Source organism: Symphalangus syndactylus, chromosome 2 (assembly GCF_028878055.3).
Source record: "Symphalangus syndactylus isolate Jambi chromosome 2, NHGRI_mSymSyn1-v2.1_pri, whole genome shotgun sequence".
Lineage (NCBI taxonomy): Eukaryota > Metazoa > Chordata > Mammalia > Primates > Hylobatidae > Symphalangus > Symphalangus syndactylus.
The window spans coordinates 116565701-116590939 of record NC_072424.2 but is presented as its reverse complement, the minus strand read 5'-3'; the positions used below and the strand labels follow the sequence as shown (position 1 = coordinate 116590939).

Sequence of the window (25239 nt, the reverse complement as noted above, 5' to 3'; positions counted from 1 at the left end):
AGCCCGGGAAGCAGAGGTTACAGTGAGCCGAGATCACGCCACTGCACTCCAGCCTGGGTGACAGAGTGAGACTCCGTCTCAAAAAAAAAAAAAAAGTTATAAGAGACAATGATAAACACTGTAGAAGATACGTGCTGCACATAAAACTGATAAAATATTGATACCCAGAATATACTAAAAATGCTGGCAAAAAAAATATGAGCAGGCAATTCACAGGGAAGAAAGTCAGAATGACCAATAAACACACAAAAGATGTCCAAACTCACTAGTAACTAGGTCAATGCAAATTAAAACTAAAATGAAATACCATGTCTTATACTGGCAAAAAATTAAGTCTGATAATGTTAAGTAATGTCAAGGTGAAACAGGGGTCACATACCTTGCAGGTGGGAATACAAATAAGTACCACTTTGGAGAGTGGATTGGTAATAACTAGTAAATTAAAGATGTGCCTAATCCATGATACAGTAGTTCCACTTCTAGATAAACTCACATGTGCACAAGAAAATATATACAAAAATGTCCATCACATCATTGTTTGTAACAGCCAAAATTGGAAGCAATATACATGTCTAAATGTACCTAAACAGGAGAATGGCTATATTGTGAAATAGTCATTTGTTGATTCAGTGAATATTTATTGAGCACCTGCAGTATGCTAGTGCTTTCTGAGTATTAGAAATGTATCCGTAAACAAAATACCTGCCCTCACAGACCTTATGTGTTATTGATAGGGAAGAGGGAGTGATGGGTGGGTAGACAATTTAAGGCCGGCCGCGGTGGCTCACGCCTGTAATCTTAGCACTTTGGGAGGCCAAGGCAGGTAGATTGCTTGAGCTCAGGAGTTGGAGACCAGCCTGGGCAATATGGCAAGACCCCATCTCTACCAAAAACATACAAAAATTAGCCAGGTGTGGTGGTATGCACCTGTAGTCCCAGCTATTTGGGAGGCTGAGGTAGGAGAATCACTGGAACCTGGGAGGTTAAAGCTGCAGTGAGTTGAGATCTTGCCACTGCACTCCAGCCTGGGTGACAGAGCCAGATCCTGTCTCAAAAAAAGAAAAATATGACTTATAAGATGGTGACGTGGTATGGAGAAAGAAAAAACAGAGAAGGAGGAAGAGAGAGTACTTCTCAGTGGTAATGGAAGATCCCACTATGAAGGTGACATCTGAGCAGGACCTGGAGTGGTGAGGGAGCCAGCCATGCAGATAACGGGAAGAGCATTTGGGACCTAGGAAGCTGCACATACAAAGACTTTGAGGCGGGAGGATTCCTGGCATGGTTGAGAAAAAGCAAGGGGGCAGGTGCTTAGAGCCAGGCAGGCCTTAGCCCATTTTGAAGACTGCTGCTGTAATCCATGGAGCAAACATTTATTGAGTACTCACAATATGCCAGGCATCATTCTAAGCTTTTTTTTTAATACATATTTTTTCTGTTTTTTTTTTTTTTTTTTTTTCCACTGCAGCCTTTGCCTCCCGGATTCAAGCGATTCTCCTGCTTCAGCCTCCTGAGTAGCTGGGACTACAGGCATGTGCCACCATGCCCAGCTGATTTTTGTGTTTTTAGTAGAGATGGGGTTTCACCAGGTTAGCTAGGCTGGTCTTCAACTTGTGACCTCAGGTGATCTGCTCGCCTCAGCCTCCCAAAGTGCTGGGATTACAGCCGTGAGCCACTGCACCTGGCCCATATTTTTTCATTTAATGCTTATAGTCTTCTTAGGGAGGCAGTATTTAGCCTCATATCATAGATGAGGAAAATGAGTCACAGAGAGAGTAACTCATTCCACATCAGTATACTGTGGTGTGCTGATTCAAATGCAGCTGACTCCATAGGCAAATCTGTTAGTTACTGGTGAGCTGCCTCTTGCATTTGTTCTCTCTGGAGTGTTGCCCCTGTGCCGTTTGTCTTTCCTACCATTCCAGGCTATGCCTGGGGTCACCTACTGGCCCTGTCCACTGTCGTCACCTGGAGTTTGGGTACCCTTCTTAGTCTGTCTTATGTTGCTACAACACATTACCACAGTCTTGGTAATTTATGATGTACAGAAATGTATTTGGCTCATAGTTCTGGAGGCTGGGGGGAAATCTAGCAGCCTGGCGCCAGCACCTGGTGAAAGCCTTTGTGCCGTCTCCCCACCCCCCGTGGTGGTAGGTAGAAGAGCAAGAGTGGGCAACAGAGCAAGAGCAGAGGGGGATGAACTGAGCTTTAATTGTTAGGAATCCACTGTGGTGATAACAGCACGAATCCATTCATCCCCTAATCACTTCTTAACACCATCACAATGGTGGTGAAATGTCAACAAGAGTTTTGCAGGAGACAGTCAAAGCATAACACCTTCTTCTTGGGAATCTTGGAATAGATGAGGTGGGACAGTCCTTCTTTTCCCTGGCCTCCTTATCTTTTCCATCTCTTCAACGCTAGCCCAGCAGGCTGTACAGGCCTATGCAAATTTCCTTGATGAAGAGCTGGAGCAATTTCCCAAAGGAATTTCACCACATCAGACTTTCTCTTGAGTGTCAAAAGAGAAGGCAAATTAACTTAAGCCGTTGGCCGGGCGCAGTGGCTCATGCCTGTAATCCCAGGACTTTGGGAGGTTGAAGCGGGCAGTTCGTGAGGTCAGGAGATCAAGACCATCCTGGCCAACATGGTCAAACTCCATCTCTACTAAAAATACAAAAATTAGCCAGGTATGGTGGCAGGCACCTGTAATCCCAGCTACTCGGGAGACTGAGGCAGAATTGCTCGAACCCAGGAGGTGGTGGCTGCAATGAGCTGAGATCACACCACTGCACTCTAGCCTGGGTGACAGAGTGAGACTCCGTCTCAGAAAAAAAAAAAAAAAGAAAAAAAGAAAGACTTAGGCCGTTACAGAAAGAGGGTCCCTACTGAATACTTTCACTGTTCTTAATAGAAGAATGTTAAGATGGCTTGTTTGTACCCCTCCTTTTAAGCACCTCCTTCTGTGGAATCTGTTATCTGGGCATAAGCTTCAAACTTGATTAGATTGTTTTAACTCACTAGTTCTTTCTCTTGATTTGGTGGCAGTAGTGTTTTCCTCTTCCTTCTACCACACGTTCATGATGTTACTCTATTTCTATTATAAATTAAACTTTTGTAGCCACACTCATTCCCCATGAATTTGTGGCTGAAAGAAGCCAATTTTCAAAGAAAATCCTTCTTGGGTTTCTTACATTGTGCCTGAATCCAAATGCAGAGCTCTGAATACTTTAAAGTGAAGCTGAACAATGGCACCAGTAGTTTATAAAGAGCTGGGAAGAAAGTGACAGAAACAAGGGCCAGAGTGGTGTTTATGGTGTGTACTCCCATTTGAGTGTAAAGATATTCTCTCTGCAAGGACACCTGAGACACAGAGAGCAGCGGGTCTCTGGGGAGGTGAGCTAAGATATTATAGCTCAAGGGTAGGAGAAAGGGAAACTTGCTGTTTACGCTTTTCCTTTTTGTACAATTAGACATTTAGGGTTTTTTGTTTGTTTTGTTTACCATTATGCACAATACATTTTTCAAAAAAAAGTAATATAAACTCAAATTAACATTCTGGAAATGAGCTATTGAAAATATTACAGTAATTTTTGGAACAGCCTATTTCAAAAGTACTTAAATATTGCAAAATATGCTTTTTGCTTTTTCCCTTTGCTACAATGAACCTTGTGAAATGCAATTTTTACACTATACAGCAGTGAAAGCAAAATGAAGGAGCAGACCTGAGGCAGTGCCTGATATAAGAACCTGACCTGAAACATTACTCTTAATATCAGGTGGTCACATTATGGGGAAAGAGATCCCCTCCTCGTGTAAAATGTTTTTGCACGTTGTTTTGTATAATAAAAGTGTGAAATGGGTGAGATTTAGCATTATCTCAAATTTGTTCTTACTAAAGTAAGTGTTTTGATTTTTCTGTGGGTTAGGTGTGTTAAAACTGGAGAAAAAACAAATTTTGATCGTTTATCTGAGGGGACATTTTTGGCTGCTTGCTTTAATCCAGGCAGGCACCATATCTACAGATCTTCTGATGGTGTTTCATCAAGATGTTGTATTCAAAAGCTTTTAATTTCCTTTTTTTTTTGAGATGGAATCTCACTCTGGTGCAATCTCGGCTCACTGCAAGCTCTGACTCCTGGATTTAAGTGATTCTCCTGCTTCAACCTCCCAAGTAGCTGGGACGACGGGCATGCACCACCATGCCCAGGTAATTATTGTATTTTTAGTAGAGATGGGGTTTCACTGTGTTAGCCAGGATGGTCTCAATCTCCTGACCTCGTGATCCGCCCGCCTCAGCCTCCCACAAGTGCTGGGATTAAGGCGTGAGCCACTACGCCCGGCCAAATCTTTTAATTTCTAATGGTCCTCCAATCAATACATTATAAAGTTTCAAACCATTCTGGGATCAGTTAGTTTTGAAAAAGGATAGGGATCAAACTCCCCAGCCCTTCTTATTCTGGCTCCTGTTCACACTTCTTCCTTCTTTTGTGAACCTGTTCTTCAGCCAAAATATTCTACTCTTTGTCCCCAGTCCCACTTCACACCTTACATTTTCCAGGCCTTGTTCTTACACCTTCTCTCACCCGAATACCCCTTCTCCCGCCGTGTTCAAATTTGAAAACTGAATCTCTCCTTTAACGGCCAGAGTAAATCTACCTTTTTCTTTCAGCCTTTCCTGACCATCCTCAACTGCAGTGACATTAAACTCCACGGAATCTTCATGTACCATTTCTTTATCTTACTTGGTCTTTATAATTTACTAGGTGAAGTATGCAGAGTGATGGCTGATCATAGTTTATTTGGGCTGTCATAACAAAAATAGTATAGACTGAGTGGATTGTAAACAGAAATTTCTTTCTTGCGGTTCTGGAAGCTGGGAAGTCCAACATCAAGGCACTGGCAGATTCAGCCAGTGGTGAGTGCACCTTCTGTTTCATAGGCATCTTCTTACTGTGTCCTCATGTGACAGAAGGGACGAGGGAGCTCTCTGGCTCCCTTTTTATCCCATTCATGAGAGCTTTGCCCTCATGACCTAATCACCTCCCAAAGGCTCCACCTCCTAATACCATCACACTGGGGGATTAGGTTTTGATAAATACATGGATTTTGGGGGATAGAAACATTCAGTCTATAGCAGTCCCCAAAGATATCCACCTCCTGTTTCCCAGAACCTGTGCATATGTTAGCTTACATGGTAAAGAGAAATTAAGGTTGCAGATCAAGCCAGAGTTGCTAATCAGCTGATCTTGAGGTAGGGAGATTATCCTGAATTATCCAAGCTCCCTAATGTAGTCACAAGAGTTCTTAAAACTGGAAGAGGGAGGCAGAAGACAGAATCAGAAAGATGCAGCATGGGGGGCACTCAGCACAACATTGCTGGCTTTGAAGGGGGCCACAAGCCAAGGAATGTGGGTGGCCTGTAGAAGTTGCAAAAGGCAAGGAAAGGCTGGGCGCGGTGGCTCACGCCTGTAATCCCAGCACTTTGGGAGGCCGAGGCGGGCAGGATCGCCTGAGGTCAGGAGTTCAAGACCAGCCTGGCCAATGTGGTGAAACCCCATCTCTACTAAAAATACAAAAATTCACTGGGCATGGTGGCGTGTGCCTGTAATCTCAGCTACTTAGGAGGCTGAGGCAGGAGAATTGCTTGAACCTGGGAGGCGGGGGTTGCAGTGAGCCGAGATTGTGCCATTGCACTCCAGCCTGGGTGCCAAGAACGAAACTCCGTCTCAAAAAAAAAAGGGCAAGGAAACAGATACCTTCCAAGCCTCCAGAACGTATGCAGCCCTGCTGCTTCCTTGATTTTAACCCAGTGAGTTTCATTTCAGACTTCTAACCTCCCAAACTGTAAGATAATAAGTGTGTTTTGTTTAAGCCACTAAATGTGTGGTTATTTTGTTACCAGCAGCAATAGAAAACTAATATACTAGAATCACCTAGGTATCTTAAGTATTTTGACATCATCCTTTTAAGTGATTTTGAATTCTGAGAAGATGGATACCAAGCCTTACATATCTTTATAGGCCAATATCCTAACAGTGTACTGAGCATAAGAAATGTTGCAATCTGATTCTAATAATCAGGACAGAGAGATGAGAGTTAGCCCCCTAAGAGATTGATTGTATACTGATTTTTAAATGTTATACCTGCATGCACAAGCTACCCAGGAGGGTAGTCATTCTCAGCTTTAATGGTTCTAATAGCAGCCTTAAGGATTTGTACTTGTATTGCACAAGACTGCTGAACCAAAGCTGAAGGAGAGGCATGTGGCACGTGTGCAGCTTCATTCTGTCATTTATTCAATCCATATTGATGTGCAGGGCTTCAGATTGTTCTTTAAGGATGTGGTGCCATTGCTGCACTGATGTTTGCAAGGCGCATATCTAACATTTACTGCATGCTTATTAAGAACCAAGTATGGTTCAGGTTGCTTGACATATATTACATCCCAAAAGGTGTATCATCCCCATTCTGAGGAACCTGAGAGACAGAGAGATTAAATTGCCCGGTGACATAGAGCTTGTGAGTAGTGGAGCAGTGATCCAACCCCAGGCAGCCTGTCTTCAGAACCGTGGCTTTGAATTTTAACTTGTGCTCTCCTAGCAGTTTATCACAAATTCTTTTATGCCTCAGGCGTTGTAGTGTTTAGTAAAAGGTCAACAAATGTTCAGTATAGGTGGCTCTTGTTCCCACCTCTTTCTAGTCAGATTTGTTTCCTGATCAGAATTTGGAAAATTTACCCAACTTACATCTCTATGCTTTTCTGCATAATTTGCTCTTTTCAAAAACTACTCCTTTGTGAACATTTGGGTTAGAAATTAAAGTTGACATTTGGGTTCCCAAAGAGTATGTTTTATTCCATTTGTTAACATTAGATTCTCATTTATATAAAATACATTATATATCTGGTTGGTGAAATTGTGGGTGACTTTTGCGTTCTGTGACCTTTATTATCCAGATTTTTTAAATGAATGTGAAACTTTTATGATTAAAAATGCCAGGACAGGGCTGGGAACGGTGGCTCACTGGCTCACACCTGTAATCCCAGTACTTTGGGAGAACAAGGTGGGTGGATTGCTTGAGCCCAGGAATTTGAGACCAGCCTGGGCATCATAAGGAAACCTCTTGTCTACAAAAAATACAGACATTATCCGGGTGTGGTGGTACACACCTGTAGTCCCAGCTACTCAGGAAGCTGAAGTGGTAGGATTGCTTGAGCCCGGGAGGTGGAGGCTGCAGTGGACTCCAGGCTAGGCAACAAAGCGAGACTCTGTCTCAAAAAAAGAAAAGAAAAGAAAAGAAAAATGCTATTAAAGTGTTAAATTCACAAAGTGAGTCATACTTTGTAAATTTTGTTTTCCACTTTGCTATATTTTATTTTTTATTTTTATTTTTATGTTTTAATATTTATTTATTTATTTGTTTATTTATTTTTTGAGGCGGAGTCTCGCTCTGTCGCCCAGGCTGGAGTGCAGTGGGGCTATCTTGGCTCCCTGCAAGCTCCATTCTCCTGCCTCAGCCTCCCGAGTAGCTGGGACTACAGGCGCCCGCCACCACACCCGGCTAATTTTTTGTATTTTTAGTAGATGGGGTTTCACTGTGTTAGCCAGGATGGTCTCAATCTCCTGACCTTGTGATCTGCCCACCTTGGCCTCCCAAAGTGCTAGGATTACAGGCATGAGCCGCCACGCCTGGCCCACTTTGCTATATTTTAAACACATTCCCATCTTATTATACTACTTCAATGACACTATCCTGTTTTATATGAATATGTCACAGTTTCCTTTGCCAATATCTAATCACTTTTGCCCCACATTTAAATTATGAGGAACAATTTCACCATAACATCCTTGTAACTAAATATCTATGTACTTTCAACATTTCCTTAAGATCTATTTCTAGACCTGAAAATGCTGTGCCAAAGATTTGTAGGTTTTTAGAGCAGATTTTTATGGCATTTTTAATATACGCTAAATTCTCCTCCAGAAAGTTTGTAACACATTTTTTTCCCCACTAGCAGTGTTTGAGAGGTTAGATTTTCCTCTCTCTTGATAATACCTGATATTTTATTTTTACCTTGTGCATCTAAACATTTTCTTGTCGTGCATTCATGTCTTATTAATTACCTGCTTTGAGTTTTTTATTTTAAAATATTTATTTTTCTTATTAATTGATAAAATCTTATATAGTAAAGATATTAGTCCCCCCTGCCTTTTTTTTTTTTTTTTTGAGACAGCGTCTCTCTCTGTCACCCAGGCTGGAGTGCAGTGGTGTGATCTCAGCTCACTGCAACCTCCATCTCCTGGGCTCAAATGATCCTCCCACTTCAGCCTCCCAAGTAGCTGGGACTAAAGGTGTGTGCCACCATGCCTGGCTAATTTTTGTATTTTTAGTAGAGACAAGGTTTCGCTATGTCATCCAGGCTCGTCTCAAACTTGTGAACTCAAGCCATCCGTCTGCCTCGGCTTCCCAAAGTGCTGGAATTACAAGTCTGAGCCACCATGCCTGGCCTGTTTGTTTTGTTTTTGTTTTTTAAATATTTTCCATAGTTTTAAATTTGCCTTTGTGGCCAGGTGTGGTGGCTCATGCCTGTAATCCAAGCAGTTTGGGAGGCTGAGGCAGGAGGATCGCTTGAGTCCAGGAATTTGAGATCAGTCTGGGCAACATAATGCGTCCTCATCTCTACTAAAAATGAAAACAAAAAAAGTAGCTGGAGGTGGTGGTTTGCACCTGTGATCCCAGCTACTCAGGAGGGAGGCTGAGGCAGGAGGATTGCTTGAACTCTGGAAGGTTGAGGCTACAGTGAGCTGTGATCTTGCCACTGCACTCTAGCCTGGGCAATGGAGTGAGACCCTGTCTCAAAAAAAAAATTGCCTTTGCATTCTGTTCATGGTAGAGTTTTTTGGTTTATTTGTTTGGTCTTGGATCAGAGAGATGGACTACACATACTTCTTGGTTTATGACACACTATTATCACTGTTTCATTTAAGGTGCCACTGATATGTTATAATTTTTTTTTGTATTTTCCAATATCCTCTTCCATTTCTATTGTCCTATATCTACTCCCAGTCTTGGGCTCCTGCTCTAGAATGTGATGCCATTAATAACATATCCTTGAACATGTATATATTTTTAAAATATCTACATATATATGTAGATAGTGTTTTATATGTGCAACCTTTACATACTCATGTATTACACTATGCTATAGATCTTGCTGTATTCTTTTTGTTTTTACTCGATGGTATCATTTTAAGATGAATTCATGTTTTAGATGTACATGTATAGTATTTCATAATGTGGGATAAACTTCAGCATTTAACTTATTCATTCTAATGATGAACACATAGTTTACCACCAACTCCTGTCAGTGATAGATAACATTGGCCTAAACATCCCTGCATATGCCTAGGCACCTCTATGTGAGTTTCTTTGGGACAGGGTTCTCAACCATGTTTGTGCTATGACTCCTTTAGCAGTCTGCAAAAACCAGGTGGATCTTGATGGCTAATGGTGATATATTCAGCTTAACCACTTAGTGAACCCTCTTTATAATTGATATCAAAAAGAACATGGTTTTTGTTTTTGTTTTTTGTTTTTTGAGATGCAGTTTCACTCTTGTTACTCAGGCTGGAGTGCAGTGGCTTGATCTCGGCTCACTGTAACCTCCGCCTCCCAGGTTCAAGTGATTCTCCTGCCTCAGCCTCCTGAGTAGCTGGGATGACAGGCATGCACCACCACTCCTGGCTAACTTTGTATTTTCTTTTTAGTAGAGATGGGGTTTCACCATGTTGGTCAGGCTGGTCTTGAACTCCTGACCTCAGGTGATCCACCTGCCTCGGCCTCCCAAATTGCTAGTATTACAGGCATGAGCCATCACGCCTGGCCCGAAAAGAACATGTTTGGAAGATCAAGTTATACATTGTGTGCCAGAGCTTGTACTGATCTTTTCTGTTAAATTTAACCAGTTAGTAAAACTCTTTCTCAAAATAACATTCTTAAAGGCATAAGATAAAATATATAGAATTATGAAAGAAACAACTTAATATACAGTAAATGTTTACTTTATTAATGAATTAAATAACAAGATATCATCACCATGACAATTTCAAAGTAGAGATAGCCACAAGTAATAATGTAAAATGAAAATATTTATGATTTTTGTTCATCACAATGTCAGTATTGCTGTGGTTTATTGTCTACCTATATAATTAAATAAAATGCTAAATTTTATTAGCACACATAGCTCTGCCTCTGGAAGGATTTTTGCTTTACTGCTATCCTTTTGCACCATTCTTGGGTAGAGTTGTGTGTTCCAGCAGTCCATTCGTGGCTCACAACAACATCCTGAGTGAACCCATCTGACAACCAAGCCTAAGTCATATCTTCCCCCATCAGTTGGTCATAGGTGCAAAGTGAGGCATTATTGCAACAGGAATAGGAGACATGGGCCTGGGCATGGTGGCTCACGTCTATAATCCTAGCACTTTGGGAGGCTGGGGCGGGTGGATCACCTGAGGTCAGGAGTTCGAGACCAGCCTGGCTAACATGGTGAAACCCCGTCTCTACTAAAAATACAAAAATTAGCTGGGCGTGGTGGCAGGCTCCTGTAATCTCAGCTACTTAGGAGGCTGAGGCAGAAGAATCGCCTGAACCCAAGAGGCAGAGGTTGCAGTGAGCCGAGATTGCACCACTGCGTGATCTGGCCTGGGCAACAGAGTGAAACTCTGTCTCAAAAAAAAAAAAAAAAAAAAAAAGAAAAGAAAAAGAAATGAGACAATGGAGCTTGGGCCACCTGCTTATGTAATTTGCTTGTGGCCCATGGACATGCTGGACTTTATTTTGTATGCACCATTTGCATTTTATAAGGACTTGCTGCTTCACTCATCTGAATCTATAGTTTAATGGCTCTTATACCCATGGTGGGTAGCTCTAGTCACACAGTCATTTGATGTCCCATGTCAGAAGCTCAGTCTCTATTAGGGCCTAGTAGCACACCTGAAGTTGCTATCCAAATGACAAACATCACCTTCTCTGCCCCCAGAAGGATCACATTCTGTCAGAATCCTAGGGTCTGGGTTTTAACTCTTCTATTAAAGTTTGCCAGCAATCTACAATATCCTTAAATTATTAAATGTCAAGGATACATCTAACATCATTGATTCATAGTTAGCATATGACCCAAGTGGCCTAAAACTGCTGATGTGTCTTCTCTTCCTCTTGGACCCACTCAAAGCTGGCAGCCTTCTGAATCACTTAATAAACAGATTGGAGCAATATTCCCAAATTCAGTATATGCTGAAATCTAAACAGGCCCACCGAGCTCTGTGCCTCTTTCTTTTTTTTTTTTTTTTTTTGAGACGGAGTCTCACTGTCGCCCAGGCTGGAGTGCAGTGGCGTGATCTCGGCTCACTGCAAGCTCTGCCTCCCGGGTTCACGCCATTCTCCTGCCTCAGCCTCCCGAGTAGCTGGGACTACAGGCGCCCGCCACCTCGCCTGGCTAATTTTTTGTATTTTTAGTAGAGATGGGGTTTCACCGTGTTAGCCATGGAGGTCTTGATCTCCTGACCTCGTGATCCGCCCACCTCGGCCTCCCAAAGTGCTGGGATTACAGGCTTGAGCCACCGCGCCCGGCCCTGTGCCTCTTTCTTAATGGTAGATGTGTAAGGTGCAACAAGTTTTCCTGTTCCTTAGGACTATCCGTGACTTCTCAGAATATTGGACCTCCAAAACCTTTGTAGTATTTATCTGCCATCCTCTGGCATACATGGGTCCTACCTGGTCATCCATAGTACTTGTTACTTTCTTTTTTTTTTTTTTTTTTTTCTTTGAGAAAGCATCTTGTTCTGTCGCCCAGGCTGCAGTGCTGTAGCACAGTCATGGCTCACTGCAGCCTCAATCTCCCAGGCTCAAGTGACCTCTCACCTCAGCCTCCCAAGTAGCTGAGATTACAGGTGCTCACAACCATGCCTGGCTAACTTGTCCCTTTTTATTCACCAAGTCTATGTAGTATGACATCATAGTGGACCCACTTGATTTCCTAGAAAATATTGAGATCATCAAGAATTTTGTGGGCCGTATTATGAAGAAAGCAGAAGAGTTTATTGACCCTGGGTCAAGATAGTAAAATGTACTTCTGACTTTCTCATGTAAAAGTATTTTTATCTTTATAGTGAGATATTGAAAAGAACATGTTTGTAAGATCAAGAGCTATACACTATGTGCTAAAGCTTGTGCTGATTTTTTTAATTTAAGATGCTACATTCAGCCCCTCAACTGCAGTTGAAGCTACCAGGTGGTTAAATTTAATATATCACCATTGCTTCAGGTGGAGGCAGGGACTTCAAGGGCTAGGGGAGCTCCTCTGAAGACTAGTCTGTCCCTCTCTTTGCTCTGAGCCCCTGTCTCCAGACCACTTTCCATCATTCACTCATTCATTCATTCATTCATTCATTCATTCATTCATCTGTCCCTGCCACCTGTTCCACATGGCTGGCCCAGCATCAGAGGAGGGGTGGGAGTGACAGAGCGGGGTACAGACACTGCCAGCAGGGTATGGTCAGGACCTGGTGGAATGAGGAACTGGGGAGGGGCACTCACCTGGGAGGAGAAAGGGAAGGCTCCTTGGAGGAGATGGTCTTAGAGCTGAACCCTGCAAAACTGTGCTCTGACCCACGAAGCCTCCCATGCATGGGTGAGATTTGGGAAAGGAAAATGTGGGACTGTGAAGGCCTTCAAATGCCAGTAAGGAGGGTGTCAGAAAGATCTGTGTATCTGAAATATTCCTTAGGGGCTGGCGAGAGGGCTAGACCAGAGGGGAAGACAGGGTGGGGAGGCCTCGAAGGAGGATGGGCATGGTCCAGGCGGTAGAGAATGGGGCTCAAGTCTAGGCAACTAGGAGGAGCAGATACACAGGGAAGGTACAAAGGCAGATTTGGGACATGTTCACTCTGAGGGGGCTGGACCCTAGGGGCAGGGACCTAGAAGCATCTTATGGGCTAAAGACAAAGATGGTCCAGGAAGCATCAGTGTGTGGTGGGGGATGGAGGCACTGAAGCTGGGAGAGAGGATGATGTCTCCCCAGAACACAGTGGAGAACAAGGCCTGAGACTGAGCCCTGGGGCTCCTAACATCTCAGAGACAGGCAGAGAACACAAGAAAGTGACAAATACTCTGGATGCCCAAGTAGGAGGTGAACCAGGTAAGGGTGGTGTCCTAGCAGTGGAAAAGGGAGAAGCATCAAGGAGCAGTGATGGAGTTCTTGGCATCAAAAGCTGCTGGGATGTGTGAAAGGACTGAGCCATGCAGATCCCAAAGTCATGAGGGAGGAAAGCTGAGAGTCAGGGCTGGGGACAGAGGGCTTGGCTGCTGTGAGTGAGGTTAAGCAGGGATGGGGAGGGAAGATGGGGACCCTGGTTGGGGGACTGAGAGTGGCTAAAATGAAAATGAAAAAAATATATCACTATTAACCATCATGATCTATCTGGTATTTGCAGGAGTCATATAGGTAAATTAAACAGGGATGTGATGGAAACCAACACCTCTGCATCCTTTAGATATCTGAGTTGTGCTTATTCCCAAAATTCCTCTTGAGATGTGTTTCTGATTTGCTATCTTGGCATTTTGGTGGCAGGAGGCGTTTTTCAGGGTTATTTTCTAGCTACTCTTACCGTAATAACTTTTACACAATAGGTCAGGGGCTGTAAAAGTTTGGCCAACTGGCAAGTGTGTCTGTTCAAACTTCACATATGAGAACTGGGGATATAGCCACAGAATAGGTTATTTCCTATTCTTCAGGATTCTATTTTGTAGAATTTTTGGACTCACAGTGATATGGCTTCTCTGTGTCCCCACCCAAATCTCATCTTGAATTCCCACGTGTTGTGGGAGGGACTCGGTGAGAGATAATTGAATCATGAGGGCAGGCTTTCCCATGCTGTTCTCATGATAGCGAATAAGTCTCATGAGATTCTTCGGTATTATAAGGGGGAGTTTCCCTGCCCAATCTCTCTCTCTGCCTGCCGCCATCCACGTGGAATGTGACTTGCTCCTTCTTGCCTTCCACCATGATTGTGAGGCCTCCCCAGCCATGTGGAACTGTAAGTCATTAAACCTCTTTCTTTTGTAAATTGCCCAGTCTTGGGTACATCTTCAGCAGCAGCATGAAAATGGACTAATACACATGGTAACGAGGACTTGGGCCAGAACTGCATTTATCACCTGGCCTCCATACATCGTTTCTCTACCCAGTGGTCTATGATGGCATTTTATGTTTGCTTGTTTTGGTGGCAGTTCAGACCCTGTTATGTAACAGCCCTCAAAATGCCTGGAAAATGCCTTTCCCCAGTGTACAGTTTTTTTTTAGTAAATGGCTGCAAGAGCTTCTGGGGAATGATTGGGGGAATGTTTATGGTACATACTTGAGCAGGTTTTAGATGGTCCTTCCTCAAGGAGACATATACTTCCCTTTAATCACAGGCTGTCACCTATGAACTTGCTAAAAACTGGGTGAGAGACCACAATATTTTTCCACTTTGCAGCTGATGTCAGTCTTCTTTTCAATTGTTTTGTGTTTTATTTTATAAAAGGTAAATAAGTAACATCCTGATTGATTGGGTGTCCATCTGTCTTGCTCCTAGGAACAGCATAATCTATTAACCATCACCACAGATGTCTGTAGGTCAAGCCACTCTGACCGCCATTCTAGCCTTGCTATCTATTATAGCAGTGATGTCCGTATTGCCTCTGTTAGGTGCCACTCCCTGACCTCTGCCATTCCAGAATCTTATTATGTCCATTGATACTAGAAGGCCAGTTTCAAGACTGCATCTCTTCAACATATAGAAGGAATGTGTCATTGAGTTTCTGAACGATCCCAGTACAAACTTCCTTGGTGCATTTCTTACTGCTTTAGTGAAGCAAATATCTTTCAGGGATTCCTGGGAAATATAATCAGATAGTGGGTTTTCTGATCATATTTAATAAGTGTAATACATATGTTTTTGTTTTAACATTTTCACTGCCATGTGCCTTATTACTCCCTCCTCAATATTCTGCCAAAGTAGTTCTGGCATTTCCACCTCATTTACATAGGACATCAACATGGCCAAGCGTCAAGAGCAGCATATTAGAGTACCTCTGGTGGGATGCAGTGGCTCACACCTATAATTCCAGGAGGATTGCTTGAGTCCAGGAGTTCAAGACCAGCTTGGGCAACATGGCAAGATCCCGTCTCCACCAAAAATAAGAAAATATTTAGCTGGGTGTGGTGGTACACTCCTGTGGTCCCAGCTACTTGGGGGGGCTGAGGCAGGAGGGTGGCTTGAGCCCAGGAGATGGAGGTTGAAGTGAGCCGTGATCACGCCTCTGCACTCCAGCCTGGGTGACAGGATGAGACCCTGTCTCAAAAAAATAAAAATAATAAGAAAAAAGTATGACTCCATATTTTTTTTCCAGGAGGCTAAACCCCAAGTCACAGGAGAGTGCTCCAGTGTCAACAAGCTTTTCACTTTTTTTTTTGAGATGGAGTCTCACTCTGTCACTAGGCTGGAATGCAGTAGCACAATCTCAGCTCACTACAACCTCTGCCTCCCAGGTTCAAGTGATTCTCATGCCTCGGCATCCTGAGGAGCTGGGATTACAGATGCCCACCACCACGCCCAGCTCATTTTTTTTTTTTTATTTTTATTTTTAGTAGAGACAGAATTTCACCATGTTGACCAGGCCAGTCTCGAACTCCTCACATCGAATGATCCTCCTGCCTCAGCCTCCCAAAGTGCTGGATTACAGGTGTGAGCCACCACACCTGGCCACTGCACAGATTTATATTTTATCCCCTCATCAGTCTCCTGGTTCAATATCCTTGAGATTCACTCTCATACATGTTCATCCATTCTTGCTAGTACTTCTTATTTTGGTCCTGTAATTGTTTTGATTGTGTAAGCCATTTCCTTCTAGAGTAGGAAATGCATTTTCCCTCTAGACCCTTGCTATTCCTAAGGTAATGAAGGATGTGGTGGCAGATCTTGAACAGAAAAAAAGCATTGTCTTCCAAGACACCTGACTCAGGTGAGGTTTCTGCAAAGCTTCCAGGGATTGTGGAATTTTCCTCTCTAGCAAGAAGGAGAGTACGGCTTCTTCTGGCAGAAGATTTGGGGGAATTTGTGGGTTCCAGATACTGAGGTTATCTACCCAAATGTCACTATGCCAGCTTTCAGGAAATCACTTTTCTTATCAAGTCCTCAGCTTTGGCATAGAATTTTTTTTTTTTTTTAGATGGAGTCTCGCTCTTTCGCCCAGGCTGGAGTGCAGTGGCACGATCTTGGCTCACTGCAACCTCTGCCTCCCGAGTTCAAGCAATTCTCCTGCCTCAGCCTCCTGAGTAGCTGGGGCTACAGGTGCGTGCCACTGCACCCGGCTAATTTTTTTGTATTTTTACTAGAGATGGGTGTCACTGTGTTAGCCAGGATGGTCTTGATCTCCTGACCTCATGATCCACCTGCCTTGGCTTCCCAAAGTGCTGAGATTACAGGCATAAGCCACCGTGCCCAGCCCGGCATAGACTTTTTGAGGCTATGCATTCAGTCTCCTTTGCAGTTTTGCTGCTCTTACCGTTGAATCCTGGGCCTGATTTTTCAGCATATATTTCTCTACAGCTACAGGAAATGAGGATCATTTTCTTTTCATTTCCCCCGCTTTTTTTGTTTATTTAGTTTTTCCCCCAAAGTATAACTCACACGCAGCAAAGTACACACATCTAAATGTAGAGCTTGATATATGTTTATGACATACTTATACATCCTTATAACTACTGCTCAATCAAGTTGCAGACCATTTCCAGCATTTCAGAAAGCTTCTTCATGCCTTCCCACAGTCAGCATTTCCCCCACAAAGGTATCACTATTTTACTTCTTTCACCAGAAATTCATTTTCCCTATTCTTTAACCTTACCTAAATGGATTCATGGCTTGTGATCATGATGTCTGGGAGATACGTGCATGTTGTTGTGCAAAGCAGTAGTTCTTTCTTTTTTTTTTTTTTTTCTGAGACTGAGTCTCACTTTGTCACTCAGGCTGGAGTGCAGTGGTGCGATCTTGGCCCACTGCAACCTTCGCCTCCTGGGTTTAAGTGATTCTCCTCCATCAGCCTCCTGAGTAGCTGGGACGACAGGCATGTGCCAACCATACCTGGCTAATTTTTGTATTTTTAGTAGAGACGGGGTTTCACCATGTTGACCAGGCTAGTCTCTAACTCCTGATCTCAAGTGATCCACTCTCCTCGGCCTCCCAAAGAGCTGGGATTACAGGCATGAGCCACTATGCCTGGCCCAAAGCAGCAGTACTTGTTAGTTGCTGTTTAGCATTACACAGTATATTGCAACTTATTTATTTATTCTCCTGTTGATGGGTATTTGGGCTATTTTCAGTTTGTGCTATTATGATAAAACGGCTATGAAAATTCTTCTTTTTTTTTTTTTTTTTTTGAGACAGGGTCTCACTCTATCGACCAGGCTAGAGTGCAGTGGCATGATCTCAGCTCATCGCAACCTCTGCCTCCCAGGTTCAAGCAATTATCTCACTTCAGCCTCCTGAGTAACCAGGACTACAGGTGCTCGCCACCACACTCGGCTACTTTTTGTACTTTTTAGTAGAGACAGGGTTTCACTGTGTTGCCCAGGTTGGTGAAAGTTCTTATATACAACTTCTGGTGTATATAAACGCTCATTTGTTTTGAGAGTAGAATTTTTCAGGAGTAGAATTTGCTGAGTCATGTGCATATAATTTTAGATAAAAACTGCCAGTTTTCCAAAGTGGTTGTACTGACTTAAACTCCCCCACCACAATATAAAATGTTCCAGATGCTCCACATCATCGAGTACTTACTTTGTGTTGACAGTCCTTTGAATTTAAGCCATTCTCATGGGAGTGTAATAGCATCAGATTATAGTTTGTGCATTTCCTTGATGAATAATGACTTAATTGCCTTTTCCTATGCATTTTGCCCTTCGTTTATCTTCATTGTGAAAAGAGTTTTGGGTACAGTTTTTTTAAATTGGGCTATATGGGGTTTTTTTCTTAGTGATTTGTAGGAATTTTTTTATACTCTAGATCTAAGTATTGTGTTGAACTATGTTCCAAGTTTTTGGCTTGCTTTTTAACTCTCCCAGTAGTGTCTTTTGAGGAACAGAAGTTCTTAATGAAGTCCAATTTATTAACCTTCTCTTATAGCTAGTGCCCTTTGTTCCATTTAATCCCAAGGTCATAAATAGGATTTGTGTTTTCTCCTAGAAGCTTAATTTTTTTACCATCTACATTTATGTCCATGATCCATCTAGAATTAATTTGGGGGTGTAGTGTGAAGTAGAGGTCAAAGCTTGTTTTTTTCACATGGCTATCCAGCACCAATTATCAAAAAGACTATCTTTTATTTGGAAGTGTCTTTTATTATTATTATTATTTGAGACGGAGTCTCGCTCTGTCACCCAGACTGGAGTACAGTGGCATGATCTCGGCTCACTGCAACCTCTGCCTCCCAGGTTTAAGCGATTCTCCTGCCTCAACCTCCCGAGTAGCTGTGATTACAGGCAAGCACCACCATGCCCGGATAATTTTTGTATCTTCAGTAGAGATGGGGTTTTGCCATGTTGGCCAGGATGGTCTTGAACTCCTTACCTCAGGTGATCTGCCTACCTTGGCCTCCCAAAGTGCTGTGTGAACCACTATGCCAGGCCTCAGAGTATCCACTGCCATGGAGGACTCTATTTTTATAGTAGGCAGCTACGTGACATGAGTATGTTGATTTCTTTTTTTTTTTTTTTTTGAGACAGTATCTCACTCTGTCCCCAGTCTGGAGTGTAGCAGTGGCACAATCTTGGCTCACTGCAACCTCTGCCTCCCGGGTTCAAGCTATTCTCCCGCCTCAGCCTCCTGAGTAGCTGGGACTACGGGTGCGCACCACCGTGTCCAGCTAATTTTTGTATTTTTAGTAGAGATGGGGTTTCATCATGTTGGCCAGGCTGGTCTTGATTTCCTGACCTCATGATCCACCTGCCTCGGCCTCCCAAAGTGCTGGGATTACAGGCGTGAGCCACCATGCCTGGCCGAGTATGTTGATTGCTTTTATCAAGAATTTAAAAGCAGTTAACCAAAGCCAAACCATTCTATAATTCATTTTAAAAATAATTTTTATGATGACTGTTGGAACCTCTTCCAGTGCTAGAATACCACATATTCTTTGTCTTCTGCCTCCACCACATTCCAATCAAATGTAGACAGTGGCAATCAGGGAAGCCATTTTGTGAAGCTGCCAGAGAGTATAGCCCTCTCACATGTTACCAGTGATGGATTTGTTTTTGCTGCCTGACCAGGTTTAGAATCTTGTCTCGAGGGCATTCTTTCTATGGCCACTTCTGTGGCCACACTTGCTTCTTCTGGGTTTCCCCCAAAGCAGAGCCTGGGCCTAGGGCTGCATGCAGGTGCTTGATTTGGTATGCGATTCCGGGGAGCAGGAGTGAGGGGCCAAGGAAAGTGAAGTCAGGAAGGAGAAAAAGGCAATGCTAGACTGCATTATTGGGTTGGCCCTGTTGCAGGAGATTGGTGTTTATTTCTGCTGACACCTGCAGATCTCTATCTGAGGGACAAAAGAGAAAGCATTCTTCACTTCACACTGGTGGTGAACACTTCTGGGTGCCTCAGTCAGTCCCAGTGGGCTCCTGTGTTGTCCTACGCCAAGGCATCACTGAAGACCATGGGCAGGAAGCAAGAGAGTGTGACCCACTCTCTCTTTTTTTTTTTTTTTAGATTCGGTCGTGCTGTGTCACCCAGTTTGGAGTGCAATGGCGCAATCTCGGTTCACTGCAATCTCTGCCTCCTGGATTCAGGCGATTCTCATGCCTCGGCCTCCTGAGTAATTGAGACTACAGGCACCCACCACCAAGCCTGGCTAATTTTTGTGTTTTTAGTAGAGATGGGGTTTCGCCATGTTGACCAGGCTGGTGTGGAACTCCTGACCTCAGGCGATCTGCCCGCTTCAGTCTCCCAAAGTGCTGGGATTACAGGCGTGAGCCAACGCGCCCGGCCTGCCCATTCTTGAGGTGAGATACTGAGAGAGAAAAAGAGTAAAAGTCTATGTGGAATCATTTACATCACAACCAGATGTGAGCAAGAAGAGGCGCGCAAAAGCTTTCCAATGCATGTGTCGATACATGCAGCTCCTTGCACCCAAGGACAACAATGCAGTCAGGTATTGAAGTCAAGTACCTGAAATGCCATAATGTGCTCTCTCCACATCTGCATTTCTCTGTGCATCTGCTTCACTTTTATCTCTCAACAATACAGCTTTCTTTGCTTCACAAGTACAAGATGGGTGGAAAACGACCATTTCATCTGTTTTGTGTTTACCTGTTTCCTACTGAATAGAGCAGCTGGACTGAACCAGAGATCTTTGTTCCAAGTCCAAATACCCTGTAAAGGAAATCTGATTGCTTCAGGTTGGGTCCGGTAGCAAGGGCTAGTGGAGTAGAATCATGTCGTTCTAACACAGTTGCTAAGAATCCAGTTCTATGGATTGGGTATAGGGCAGAGTTTTTGTCTCCTGAGCTAACTCCCTTTTGGAGGGGATTGCCTTTTAAGGTATCCACTACATTAATCAAGCTCATCAAAATCTTATTATTTCTATCTTTGGTGTAATAATGCTGAGAAAGTCTTACTCTACCCTATGATTGTATAAACATCCATTTTACATTTTCTTCATATATGTGTTTATTTAATTAATTAATTTTTTTGAGACAGCATCTTGCTCTGTCGCCCAGGCTGGAGTGCAGTGGGATGATCATGGCTCACTGCAATCTCAAGCTCCTAGGCTCAGGTGATCATCCTGCTTCTGCCTCCTGAGTAGCTAGGATTTCAGGTGCTCACCACCACACCAGGCTATTTTTTTAAATTGTTTTTTGTAGAGACAGGGTCTTGCTATGTTGCCCAGGCTAGTCTCAAGTCATCCTCATGCATCAGCCTCCCAAAGTGTTGGGATTACAGGCATGAGCCACTGTGCCCAGCCTTCTAATATTTTTGTGATTTTTAAAATTTAAATATTTAATCCACCTGGAATCTATTTAGGTACAAATTATGCAATAAGGACCCAGCTTTTGAAAATATGATTAGTTATTTCACCACCAATTATTTAATAATTCATTCTCCTCCCACTGATTTAAAACCCCCAATTTTTTACTATACCAAATTCTTTTATATATATATATACACACACACACACACACACACACGCATGCACATGGCAGCGTGTGTGTAGTACTGCTTCCGATCTTTTCCTTGCTTGGTTCATTACTGTTTGAAAACAAGTTTAAAAACAAGTACTCCCACTGGTTTTAAATTTCTTTAGAAGGCCAGACACTGAGGCTCACACCTTTAATCCCAACACTTTGGGAAATTGAGACAGGAGGATCCCTTGAGCTCAGGAGTTCGAGACCAGCCTGGGCAACATGGCGAAACCTTGTCTCTACAAAAAATACAAAACTTAGTTGGGCGTGGTGGCACACCTGTAGTCCCAGCTACTTGCTTGAGCCTGGGAAGTCAAGGCTGCAGTGAGACATGATCATGCCACTGCACTCCAGCCTGGGTGACAAAGCAAGACCCTGTCTTAAAAATGGCCGGGTACGGTGGCTCACGCTTGTAATCCCAGCACTTTGGGAGGCCGAGGCGGGTGGATCACGAGGTCAGGAGATCGAGATGACGGTGAAACCCCGTCTCTACTAAAAATACAAAAAATTAGCCGGGCGTGGTGGCAGGTGCCTGTAGTCCCAGCTACTTGGAAAGGCTGAGGCAGGGGAATGGCGTGAACCCGGGAGGTGGAGTTTGCCGTGAGCCGAGATCACGCCACTGCACTCCAGCCTGGGTGACAGAGCGAGACTCCATCTCAAAATAAAATAAAATAAAATAAAATAAAATAAATAAATAAAAATTCCTTTAGAGGAACAACTGATTACACACACACACACACACAATCTAGCAGTTTCTTATGCATACTAGATAATGCTAACAATTATAGTTTATATGTAAGAATATATATGCATGATTAAATATAAGATATGTATTACTTTATAGCTTTCATAAATTGCATATCATCAGGAAAAGATTATATCAATATATTGATACATGTTTCTGGGTGATAGTTTCCATGGTAACCAGTTATCTTTTATTATTGTTTTAAGTAATTTCCTTTCCTGAGAGAGGATTACACATATCTCTGCCCATAATAACTCACAGTGCCTTTGATATGGTCTGGCTGTGTCCCCACCCAAATCTCATCTTGTACTCCCATAATCCCCATGTGTTGTGGGAGGGACCAGGTGGGAGATAATTTGAATCATGGGGGCGGCTTCCCCCATGCTGTTCTCGTGGTAGTGAATAAGTCTCATGAGATCTGATGGTTTTATCAGGGGTTTCTGCTTTTGCATCTTCCTCATTTTCTCTTGCCACCGCCATGTAAGAAGTGCCTTTCACCCCCCGCCATGACTCTGAGGCCTCCCCAGCCATGTGTAACTGTAAGTCCAATTAAACCTCTTTTTCTTCCCAATCTCAGGCATGTCTTTATCAGCAGCATGAAAAAGGACTAATACAGTAAATTGGTACCAGTAGAGTGGGGCATTGCTGAAAAGATACCTGAAAATGTGGAAGCAACTTTGGAACTGGGTAACAGGCAGAGGTTGGAACAGTTTGGAGGGCTCAGAAGAAGACAGGAAAATGTGGGAAAGTTTGGAACTTCCTAGAGACTTGTTGAATGGCTTTGACCGAAAGCCTGAAGCAGTATGGACAATAAGGTCCAGGCTGAGGTGGTCTCAGATGGAGATGAGGAATTTGTTGGGAACTAGAATAAAGACGACTCTTGTTATGTTTTAGCAGAGACTGGTGGCATTTTGCCCCTGCCCTAGAGATTTGAGGAACTTTAAACTTGAGAGAGATGATTTAGGGTATCTGGAGGAAGAAATTTCTTTCTTTTTTTTTTTTTTTTTTCCCGAGATGGAGTCTTGCTCTGTCGCCGAGGCTGGAGTGCAGTGGCGCAATCTCAGCTCACTGCAACCTCTGCCTCCCGGGTTTAAGCAGTTCTCCTACCTCAGCCTCCAGAGTAGCTGGGATTACAGGTGTGTACCACCACACCCAGCTAATTTTTGTATTTTTAGTAGAGATGGGGTTTCACCATGTTGGCCAGGCTGGTCTTGAGCTCCTGACATCAGGTGATCCTCCTGCCTCAGCCTCCCAAAGTGCTGGGATTACAGGCACGAGCCACCGCACTGGCAGAGGAAGAAATTTCTAAGCAGCAAAGCATTATTCAAGAGGTGACTTGAGTGCTGTTAAAGGCATTCAGTTTTATAAGGGAAGCAGAGCATAAACATTTGGAAAATTTGCAGCCTGACAATGTGATAGAAAAGAAAAACCCATTTTCTGAGGAGAAATTCAAGCTGGCTGCAGAAATTTGCACAAGTAAGGAGGAGCCAAATTTAAGCCCCAAGACAATGGAGAAAATGTCTCCAGGGCATGTTGGAGGTCTTCACGGCATCCCCTCCCGTCACAGGCCTAGAGGCCTAGGAGAAAATGGTTTTGTTGACCAGGCCCAGGTCCCTGTGCTGTGTGTAGCCCAGGGACTTGGTGCCCTGTGTCCCAGCTGCTCCAGCTGTGGCTAAAAGGTGCCAACATAGAGTTTGGGCTCTGGCTTCAGAGGGTGCAAGCCCCAAGTCTTGGCAGCTTCCATGTGGTGTTGAGTCTGCAAGTCAGGAATTGGGGTTTGGGAACCTCTGTGTAGATTTCAGAAAATATATGGAAACACCTGGATGCCCAGGCAGAAGTTTGCTGCAGGGTTGATGCCCTCATGGAGAACCTCTGCATGGTTCAGGACAGTGCAGAAGGGAAATGTGGGGTCAGAGCCCCCACACAGAGTTCCTACTGGGGCATCACCAAGTGGAGCCTTGAGGAGAGGGCCACCGTCCTCCAGACCCCAGAATGGTAGACCCACCAACAGCTTGCACTGTGCACCTGGAAAAGCCACAAACACTCAACACCAGCCTGTGAAAGCAACTGGAGGAAGGGAGGCTGTACCCTGCAAAGCCACAGGGGTGGAGCTGCCCAAGACCGTGGGAATCCACCTCTTGCATCAGCGTGACCTGGATGTGAGACCTGGAGTCAAAGGATATCATTTTGGAACTTTAAAATTTGACTGCCCTACTGGATTTTGGACTTGCAAGGGCCCTGTAACCCCTTTGTTTTGGCCAATTTCTCCCATTTGGAATGGCTGTATTTACCTAATACTAGTATACCCATTGTATCTAGAAAGTTAACTAGCTTGCTTTTGATTTTACAGGCTCATAGGCGAAAGAGACTTGCCTTGTCTCAGATGAGACTTTGGACTGTGGACTTTTGGGTTAATGCTGAAATGAGTTAAGACTTTGAGGGACTGTTGGCAAGGGATGATTAGTTTTGAAATGTGAGAACATGAGATTTGGAGGGGCCAGGGGTGGAATGATATGGTTTGGCTGTGTCCCCACCCAAATCTCATCTTGAATTGTACTCCCATAATTCCCACATGTTTTGGGAGGGACCTGGTGGGAGATAATTTGAATCATGGTCGGGGGATCTTTATCAGCAGTGTGAAAACGGGCTAATACAATCTTCTATGGAAAAAGCACACATTCCTGCTCCATTGATGTTGCTCTTCGATATGTGGCTTGTTTTGGCCAATGGCAGGTGAGCGGATGTGACTTACATTATGTTGAAATAAAAGTGTTGATTGTTCTTGTGTGTTTTTACCAACTCTCTTGTCTTTTCCCTGTGCCCTGAGAATGGCACATCTCAGATATTGAAGAAGACACATGGAGCAGAAGAATTGCCATCAACCCATGGCTAATGAGCAACATGAATGAGATATAATCCTTCATTGTTTTAAACCATGGTGATTTGGGGGTTGTTGCTGCAGCCTTCCTAGTAAACGCTGACGAGGACACCTGGCATGCTCACTGTTGACAGTCACATTTTGACTGCAATTATCATTTGGGTCAATCTGGCTGACATAGCTATCTTTTGTAATAACCCAACACAGTTCTTTAACTCAATACTTTTTATAAATATGGCAAAAAAAGATTAATTAGAATAACTGAGACCTCAATGGGCATACAGCACATAAACTTTACTCAACGGTTACCTTAAATATAGTCAAGCTGGATGGGCGCGGTGGCTC

The 25239-nt window shown here is 43.6% G+C and overlaps 1 long non-coding RNA gene across 1 annotated transcript in view; it reads left to right on the top strand.

Moving 5' to 3' along the window:
* LOC134733462 (uncharacterized) overlaps nucleotides 1-24797 on the top strand; it is a 43890-nt gene extending 19093 nt beyond the window's left edge. The window contains exon 2 of the long non-coding RNA XR_010116929.1: nucleotides 22594-24797. This is a non-coding gene — a long non-coding RNA (uncharacterized lncRNA). The remainder of the gene's footprint in view (nucleotides 1-22593) is intronic.
* Nucleotides 24798-25239: the final 442 nt, after the last annotated feature.